Genomic DNA, 9,630 nt, shown 5'->3' on the forward strand with positions numbered 1-9,630 from the left:
GGCCCGCCCATACACAGCCCCCCTGCCCCCACAGCCATTACAGTGTCCCACTACTTGGCTGTTTTTCGTCAGTTACCATAAACTCTGTTCATACCTTTGTGTGGATACTGTTTTCTGCTTCACATCTACAATGATTACATATATTTGGATTTAATTTAAAACTTTAATTTCAAACTTTATAGCACAAATAGAAATTTGCTAAACAAAGCAGTACAGTCTCACAATGAAAACAGCATTAAAACTTCTCATCCCTTAAAACTCACATTCATTAAAACCCACATTCAATGAAAATGCATCTGGCTAGTGGCAGATTGTTTACCTTTGAGCTGTTTTCAAATCCTAGGCCACATGCACACATGTTTAGGGCCATACAAACATACAAGAGTTCTTTGATTCACCTTTCTGATTGCACTGATTTATATCCCTTGTATAACACAGCAGCACTTGTTAGAGCGTGTTATAAATTTATAGTTTTGAACATTTTTCCAGTATGCAGTGAAACAAAACATGAACCAGTGATGACAATACTTCCCAATTCAGAACATTTCAACCATAAAAGGCCACTCATACTCCTGTTAGTACACTCCACTGATATCAGTCAGTATGCACAATCTCTTTTTAATTACTTGTTATCTGAATAATTCCACATTAAAGACATCTGTAACTAAAAAAGAGGTTGCTGCTATCAAACAACTTTATATTTCAGTGTTTCATATACAAATTCGGTGTCTGCTGCCATTGAAGAATAAATTGCCTGTTTCATTAAAAAAATGTTAAGCTGATAATATTGCAGTAGGGAATGGATGTCAAACTGGTAACTGGTTCATAATTACTAGGTATCTTTTCCAAAGGAGAACATACTCAGCACTGCAGCACCACCCCCACCCCCCACAACACACTGTCAGCAAACCATCTACTTGCTAATGGAGTACAACCCACAGGCTTCTGCATCACAAACAGGCATGCTACCTATTGTGCTGCTAAGCTTTTCCATTCTGTATCACAATAGTGAGTCCATTTACACATTGTAAACAGACCAGGCAGGGGTGTCCTCTCTTCCCTTTGTTATTTGCATTATACTTAGAATCATTGGCAAAGAAAATAAGGAACTCAGAAATTCAAGGATATAATTGGTATGCAAGTCAAGAAAAAGCTGGCTCTATTTGCAGATGACACTTATTTTATACTGACAAAACAAGAAAGGAACATTACAGTGTTGTGGAACATACTGGGACAGTTTCAGATCTTTTCGGGATTCAAAATTAATGAAACTAAAAGGCAATAGCAGTAAGTTATGTATCCACATAAGAACTGGCTCAGCAATATCCATACTTATGGGGACATGATAAAAATTAAGTATTTAGGAGTATGGATTAAAAATTATTTTGGTGTGGCAGCCAAGGATATGTGGGAAGAGACTAAACAAAAGATAATCCAAAAACTGAGAAAATGAAAGCTACATTATGTGGGTATCTATAATAACATACAAGCAGTAAAAATATTTTTGGTCCCTTTAGTATTATACACAGGTCAGACGTATTTTTATCAACCAGAGAAGTTGTGGATAGCAGTTAGAGATGAAGGATTTTTTCTGGAAGGGGAAGACAGCAAGAGTCAAGTGGGATAAGCTTATTCTTCCAATAGAACAGGGTGGGTTGGGATCCCAATTTGAAGGGGTATTTCAGAGCAACAGATTTATGGCTCTTATATATAGCACAAGCAGAAAACTATAAGATAAAGTGGAAAGTGATGATGAAATACACCCCAGGGATCACTTCTGTGTCTCTGATAAGACAGTAGCACAGGAAAATAACTTTCTTGGGTGGCATAAGTTATGGAACCTTGCTGGCTAGGTGTACTTAGGCCCTTGGGCCGATAGCCTAGTACTTACCTATGAACCTATGAAATGGGGAAGCTCAAGAAACAAGGACAGACTGGGATTTTGGATGCACCCTTAAAGGGGAATAACAATAATCATACAGAGTATTATATTCATAAACTAGAAGAAAGTATTCTAAGAACTAAGCCAACACTTGAATGGAGAAAGGAGATTCTGCCAATAGGGGTGACTGCAAGTAAGGATACAGGCAATAGGCAAAGGGGGCAGGAATTTAATGGAGAAAACTGGCAAAGGAAGCAAGGTGCTTTGAGCAAATAGCTAGAAAGAGGAAAGGTAATAGAATGGGAAGATGCCAAGAACTTATTTGGACTGCAGGTTAGAGACTGCCTTCCCTATCAAGGAGTATAGACAAAGAGAAACTAATATGGGGATCCTAAGTGAAAGACCAGCACAGGTAGAGTTTCAGTAGAATCTAGATCAGAATTTGCCATTCAGAAAAGAATAATTAGTACAACATATACAATATTGCATGATAACTATAATAATCAGAGGAGGTTTGAAAGGATCGGGAAGAGAGATGGGATAAACAATTCACAAAGAAACAGTGGGAGATGTACATATATCTCCCAAATATGCAACAAAGTCTAGAAGATTTAGGATCAATGTTTATATAGGAATTTATATACCCCAAGTAGACTCCAAAGAAATTTTCCTCAGGTAGACTGCAAATCTTGGAGGTGTGATGGGGAAGAAAGAGGTAACTGAGAACATATTTTCTGGGAGTGTAATAAGTTGGCAGACTTTAAATATTCCCTGCAGACTGTTCTGTTGGAGTTAACTGGGTGAGCAAATTGGTGTAACTAAGGAAATGATTTTTGAGCTATGGTAGAGTATCGGAATTGCCTAGACATAATAAGGGCTAGCTGACTCTAATTATGATGGCTTCCAAGACAGCAATTACTAGAAAATGGAAATCAATGTCTAAACCAATTTTACTAGAAGTAGCAAAGGTAGTAACAGAGCTAAAACAACTGGAATCGGGATCTTTAGAAAAGGGTAGGAGCAAATTACACAGGAAAAATGTGAATTGTGTAATCATTTATTTATTTATTTGCATTTTGTTTACCTGGAGCTCAACGGGTCAGGGTGAGCCCGTTTTCAGTAGAGGCCTAGGGAGAAAAGCTCCAAAAACAAAATATATGATAAAGCTACAGAATCTAAATATAGAAATCAAGCAGTGATGGTACAGAACACATTACAGAATATGTAATACAATAAAATAGATAAAATCTAACATCTATATAACCAGTATTAAGTAAGCAAGCCAAACAAGAATACAATTGATGACATGGGATCAATACATACAGAGGAGGAACAAGGTTTAAAAGAAGGCAGGATTTGAATGAGCTATGTAATGGTTGACTGACAATGACTGTATATATTATAAGTGATGTATATTTGCAGCTACAGTTGTGTTGGTGTGGTTTGTAATGCATAATGTTTGTAACTGAGATTGTGTCGGCATAGTTTTTCATTTATATAAATGTAAGATTGACTATGTCATGTATGATCATTTAATAAAGATGTTTCTTTAAAAAAAAACGAGAACACCCTTCAAAAAGATTTAACACAGGCAATTTCTTGGTGCCAAAGCCATGACTTAAAACTCAGTTGTAAGAAATGCATTATAGTACCTTTTGGGAAGGTGACCATCCCAGGTAATTATGTCATCAATAAAATACCCCTAAAAGTTGATTCATTAGTCAGGAATCTGGGAGCTCATGTAGATAGCAACTTGGCCTTCAACCAAGATGTGTACAAGGTAGTAAGAAAATCCTTCTATGTTGCTCAACTTCCAAGCAAGGGTATGGCATCTAGGTCCAGATAGGTCATCATACCACTGTACTCAGCCCTCATCAGACCCATTGTAGTGTATAATGCTCCCTTTGATATGCACCTGACCAGACGCATGCAATGACTGGAATGTCCACAAAGGCTCCTTACAAAAATAATACAGGATGCAAGTACAGTGTCCTACTCTGATCTCCTCAAAACTGTGTGTCTTTAGTCAGTATTGTACAGACTTCTGAGAGGTGATCTTTGACTGGCATACAATGCATCCCCGGACTTTATTTTGATGAACCTTTTGCACATCTGCAAAAAAAAAAAAGGTTCAGAACTGCTGAATTAGAGAGACCTAAATTTTGCTTGCAACATAAATAGGACATGGGAGAGAGAGAGAGGTGTTTCTCAGAGAATTCCCATTCTCTGGAACAGGCTCTTTATCCCTATTTATGTGCAACTTGGAGCAAAGAATGGTTAATAAGAAATTCACCCCGGACTGTCTTGATGGACAGAGGCAGTCAGTAAATCATCCCTTATATAAATTTGTGGGTCACATTTGGGTTGCTTGGCTCAGCTTATAAGGGCCGTAGATGTCATTAGCCTAGTATACACCTATAAACCAGTTGTCCAACACAGTTGAGATAGTGACCACACAACCCAAGAAAGGATTTTAGAAAAGGGAAATAAGCCTTCAACCCACATTGCCTTCTGTGACTCAGGGCTCAGAATGGGCATAGCCACAAATGCTTTGGCAGACACGCAACCCATTGAGTTCAAGAAGTCTATGAGGAACATACCCAGACATGTTCAGGGATGTTGATTAATCATTTTAGGCACATGGATTGCACTGCAGAGTTGGTTACTTGCCATCCATTTTGTCCATCTCTGTTGGAAACATTAAAATAAATATACGATATGGAGTCATTTGGATATTTTAAAACTCAAAAAAAAACCCACAAGAACCCAGACCCTCATGTAAAACAGGGAGTTATTGCTAAGGAGTTTTCTTTGTTCCCAAAAAAACAGGGAACTTTCATCCTTTATCAGATCTTAAAAGTTTCCATTCTTTTTTTAAGTGCAAACAGTCCAAAATGCTGCCTTTACAATCTCTTCTCCCCTCTGAGGGAGGTCTGTGCAGTCAGTATGAAGGATTCTTAGCTTATATTCTGATTCATCCTGCCCACAGGAATTGTCTGAATTTCCAAACTCTGGCTAGAGATTACTAATTCAAGACCTTGGCTCTTGTGCCTCTGTAATGAATTTTTTTTATGACGTCTCACCTCAATAACAGTATAGGCAACACAGTCTGCAGTTTTACACCTTCTGCTGTATTGAACATTTGGTTGTAGACAACCAGGTCCACATATTTCCTAATTTTCACCATAGCTGAGACACAGTAGAGTTCATGAAAAATCTCAGATGAGCATATCTCAGGCTGCAAAGTCCTTGTGTCTGTGAATGAATTCTGCCATTTTAGAGTCTTTCTTAGTCTGATCAGACAGTATTGCACTCTGTTTTATTATGCACAATGATTTTTAAATAATTGCTTTGGTAAGAAGTGTAGTCTTATGAATCCTGGGCTTGAGTAGCTGTTAGTTCAACCGTGAATCATGTTGCATTTGCATGCGATTAAGTTGTGCTGCTGCCTCGCACTATGAGAATCTTTCCCAAAGGATGTTCCTTTCCAGCACAGTTAGTAAAAAGAGGTCAGGATCTACTAATGGGAATTGATCGGAACTGATAGGAATGATCTCCTCTCACTTCCCATTTTCTACTAGATGCCGCACTGCTGAGATGAGGAACCTTACTCAGTAATGTTACAGTTCAGTGTCTACGGACTTAGCAGATGAGGTATTACATTAGTCTTTTAGACCTGATAGCTATTAATTGTTTTCAGAGATTCCTGATGACTCATTTGGTTCAACATTTGACTGAATAAAGACGTATTGTGTTAGATCAACAACAGTGAGTTTTAATCGGTCACTATTATCAAGGAGATGATTAGGTGTTCGAAATGAACAGTTCAAAGAAATAAGTTTCTTTTAGTGTAGCATACAGTACAGTGTAGTTTGAACAGTGTAGTGGATTTTCAAGTTTGGTGCCTACCATGCCTGTGAGTAGATTGTCATCACAATCTGCTAGATCTGTTTCAGCTGTGGGATCATCTAAATAAATAAATAAAATAAAATCCTATTTGTGGTGACTCCATGTTTCCACTGTTTTGCTTCCTGAGGCTGCAACATGTGGTCTTTAGGCTAGACATCTTATTATTGTCACAGTAAATGAAGTTTGTGTTTTCATTCCTCTTATTCAGAAGCTGTTTTCATGGTTCAATTGCTCATTGATTGTCTTTTAACACCATACTGTTGCATGAAGATTTTAGTTCCTCCATTTCAGCAGTTTCTTTAGCCTCCTTTTTGACCACTTCCATTAGACCCAAGACAATTGTTTGACCCATTATCAGGCAGCCTGCCATATCCCCCAATGTTGAAACTGAATGGTTGGCTCTTGAGGCCATGAAAGTCTCTGGGTCTGAGGAGTTTAAAAGGAATTCCGTAGTACATTTTGCCTGCCAAAAACTTTAACTTAAGTTTTACTCTTTATGAACGGAGTTTACCTTATTGATGAGCACGAGAACTCAGTCTCTTTTTTTGGCCATGTCAGACATGGGTTTTTGTGGTACATGATTCATCACTGTTAATTTCCATTTTCAATTGTTTCATCCTTCTATGATACTATAACTTCAAAAATAAAAGCACAGAGCTGTCAAACATTTATTGAGATATTGTACACTTAAACCCAAAGTTACGGCCTTCTCTCCTCCTTAGGATTTTAATTTTGTTTTAGAAAGTTTGTCACCTTTTGAAACTATGTAGATTTAAGTATTTAGCCTGGAAAAAACCTTCCTTGTGGCAGTTACTTCCATGATAATCTCTGAACACCAAGATCATTACTGTGAGGAACCTTATATTTTACATAAAAACAGTTTTTTTTTTTACATATTCATTCATTCATTACTTTTTTTGAAGAGTATCAAAATTTACTCGTATTCAATTGACAGCACATCTGGTTTGCTTCCCTGTGTAAAGCTAACCTGAGAGAAGTTATTTCAGAAATTAAGAGATTTTTCAGATAACTTCAGACACTTTATGGTGCATAATAAAATGTTTATTTTGCCAGGGCAAATGAGAGCTGTGCTATTACAGGGAGTGCCTGCTGTATAGTCAGCTATCTACATGAACATTTTATAGCCTTGCAGAAAAAGCTTTACTGGGTCCTGCTGAAACACATTCTCCTTTCAAGAAGTATCTGCTTCAGATATCTGTTCTGCTGTGACCTATACTTTCAAGCATTATTTTTGGATGATGTGCCTAAAACTTGCTAGGACTATTTTAAATAGTTTGTTCTCACCTTTCTAGCATTTCTTGATTATTAGTGCATTAAGTGAAGACTGTTCTGATTGCAGTCCACACAAGACAGATGAGGTACACAAGACTATATCATAACTCCAGATTTTATTTTAAGGGCAGTATTTGAAGGGTCCTTAGCTGAGTACTACTTCATCAGTTAGAACTCTGATTTTCTGGCACATAAATCCCACATTTGGGAATGTTTGCACACCCAGCTAATGCATTTTCTATTGTAATGCACTTCACAGATAAAAACATTCATACGCAATTCCTGCCAGGCCACTACAGAGCACCCTCCTGCAGATCAAGAAGCAATAATGTTGATTTGACACCACATTATTAACAAGCTAATGAAGTATATTCATGGTGTGAAGGGCACTCTCTCCAGATCTCTTCTGCTGTGATTAGCACATTAATTCATAGAAACTACCTAAACTAACCTTTTTAACACCTTTATTAAATATTACTTAAGATGTACGCAAACGTACATTAATAAAAACATATTTCTAGTTACATACATTATACATCACATATGTTCTTTTTCTTAAATTGATCAATTCCTGCCTTCCCTTAAACCTCACTCTTCTCCAGAACATTATTCTGACTGTATTTTTCTTATAGTTTCTGTTTATTTATGTATAATTTTCCCCTCTCTGTTCATACCTCTCAACTGTATAGATTTTCACAGAATGTCCAAATTTTTGTCTCTTATTTTTGGTCTTTTTCTCATAAAATTGTGTTTTTCTGGCAAATTATTGAGAGTTGAAGTCAGAAAATAATGACATACATTTCAGTTTCAGACTTCATACTTCAGAAAATTCAAGCAAATGCAAAGCCTGTTGTTCTGTCAACTTTCTGTTTTTAAGAGCACTATTTTAAAAGTGTTCCTATTTTTGGGCCTCTGCCCCCCCCCCCAAATTATTTATGGATTTGTCTAGATTTTTTGCTGTAAGAGGTTAAGAGGCATGTCTCTGTTACAATATTCAGTACTTCAAGTACAGTCGGTTTAGACTTTGATTTCTGTTTTCTAGTAATTGCTTTGTCTTTTTTTTGGCAGCCAACAGAATTAATCTTAACATGGCCTTTCTATGTCTAGGCAATTCAAAACCTATTTATCACTCAAAAGAATAATTTCCTTCGTTATACCTATTTGTGCACCAAGTAGTTCTGACAGAGTTTTCTACAGGAAATTTTAAAGTCTTCCAACTCATTACCCTCCAAAAACATGTTCCCAGTTACCGTTTTGTTCCCTATCTCACTTTCAATATTTGCCATCTACCTGAGGAAAAATTCGTTTGAGTCTACTTGAGATATAAAAATATGCATGCAAACACTTCCAAGCAAAAATCCTAAACCTTTTAGACTTTGTTGCATACTTGGGTCCATACACGTCCTCTCATTGTTCTCTTGTAAATTGCTTATGCAACCCCTCTTCCAAATAACCTCCTCAGATTGATCCTTAGATTTACTGTGCAGTATTTTGTATGCTGTATTAATTTATCCCTTTTTAACAGCACTTTATGTTCAAGAGTCAACTAAAAACTCTACCAGAGCAGGTCTTTCACTTAGGATTCCCCTATCCTTTCTCTTTGCCTATGCTCTGAAATCAATCCTCAATAGATGTCTGTCTATAGCCTGCAATCCAAATGTCTTCTAGGCCTCATCCCACCTTTCCCTCACTAGTTATTTGCTCACAATACCTTGGTTCCTTTGTCAGTTTTCTGCAGTAAATTCCTGACCTCTGTCGCCTATTCTCTGTACCCCTACTTGCAGTCATCCCTATCAGCAAAATGTCATTTCTCCATTCCCATGGTGTCTTAGTTCTTAGAACACTTACTGATGCTTTAACAACAGCCATACAGAATATTCAATTTGTATTCTTAAGGATCTGCATCCAACATCCTGCTCTCTCCTTATTTCTTGAAACCCTCCCCCACTACTTCATCATTATCCATTTCCACTTTGAGTTATAATGTTCTGCTTGTGTTATGTATATGAGCCTTAAATGTGTAGCTCTAAAATATCCCTTCAAATGAGGTAATCCTAAACCACCTTATTCTATTGAAGGATCAACTTATCCCACTTAACTCTTGCCCTCTCAGATTCCTTCAAGCCTGTATTAACTAATGTCCATGACTCTTCTGGTTCATAAAAAATATGCCTGACCTGTAAATAAAACTAACAGCACTAAAAACATTTTCTGTGCTTGTATCTTGCTATCCATATCCATAAACAAGAGCTTCCAGTTTCTCAGTTTTTGTATTATCTTTTTAGTCTCTTCCCGCATATCCTTAGCTGCCACAACACAACCCTTTTTAATCCATAGTCTTAAATATTTCATCTTATTGTGTCCCCATAAATATAGGTATTGATGAACCAATTCATGTGTGGGTATATCATTTATGGCTATAGCCTTTGTTTTGTCTGCATTAATTTTGTATCCCCAAAAGACATGAAACTGTCTCAAAATGTTCAACATTGAAATTGCCTTTTCTGGATTTATCAATTACAAAATAATATCATCTGCAAATAAAG

Source organism: Protopterus annectens, chromosome 2.part0 (assembly GCF_019279795.1).
Source record: "Protopterus annectens isolate FY-2018-M chromosome 2.part0, PAN1.0, whole genome shotgun sequence".
Classification (NCBI taxonomy): Eukaryota; Metazoa; Chordata; order Ceratodontiformes; family Protopteridae; genus Protopterus; species Protopterus annectens.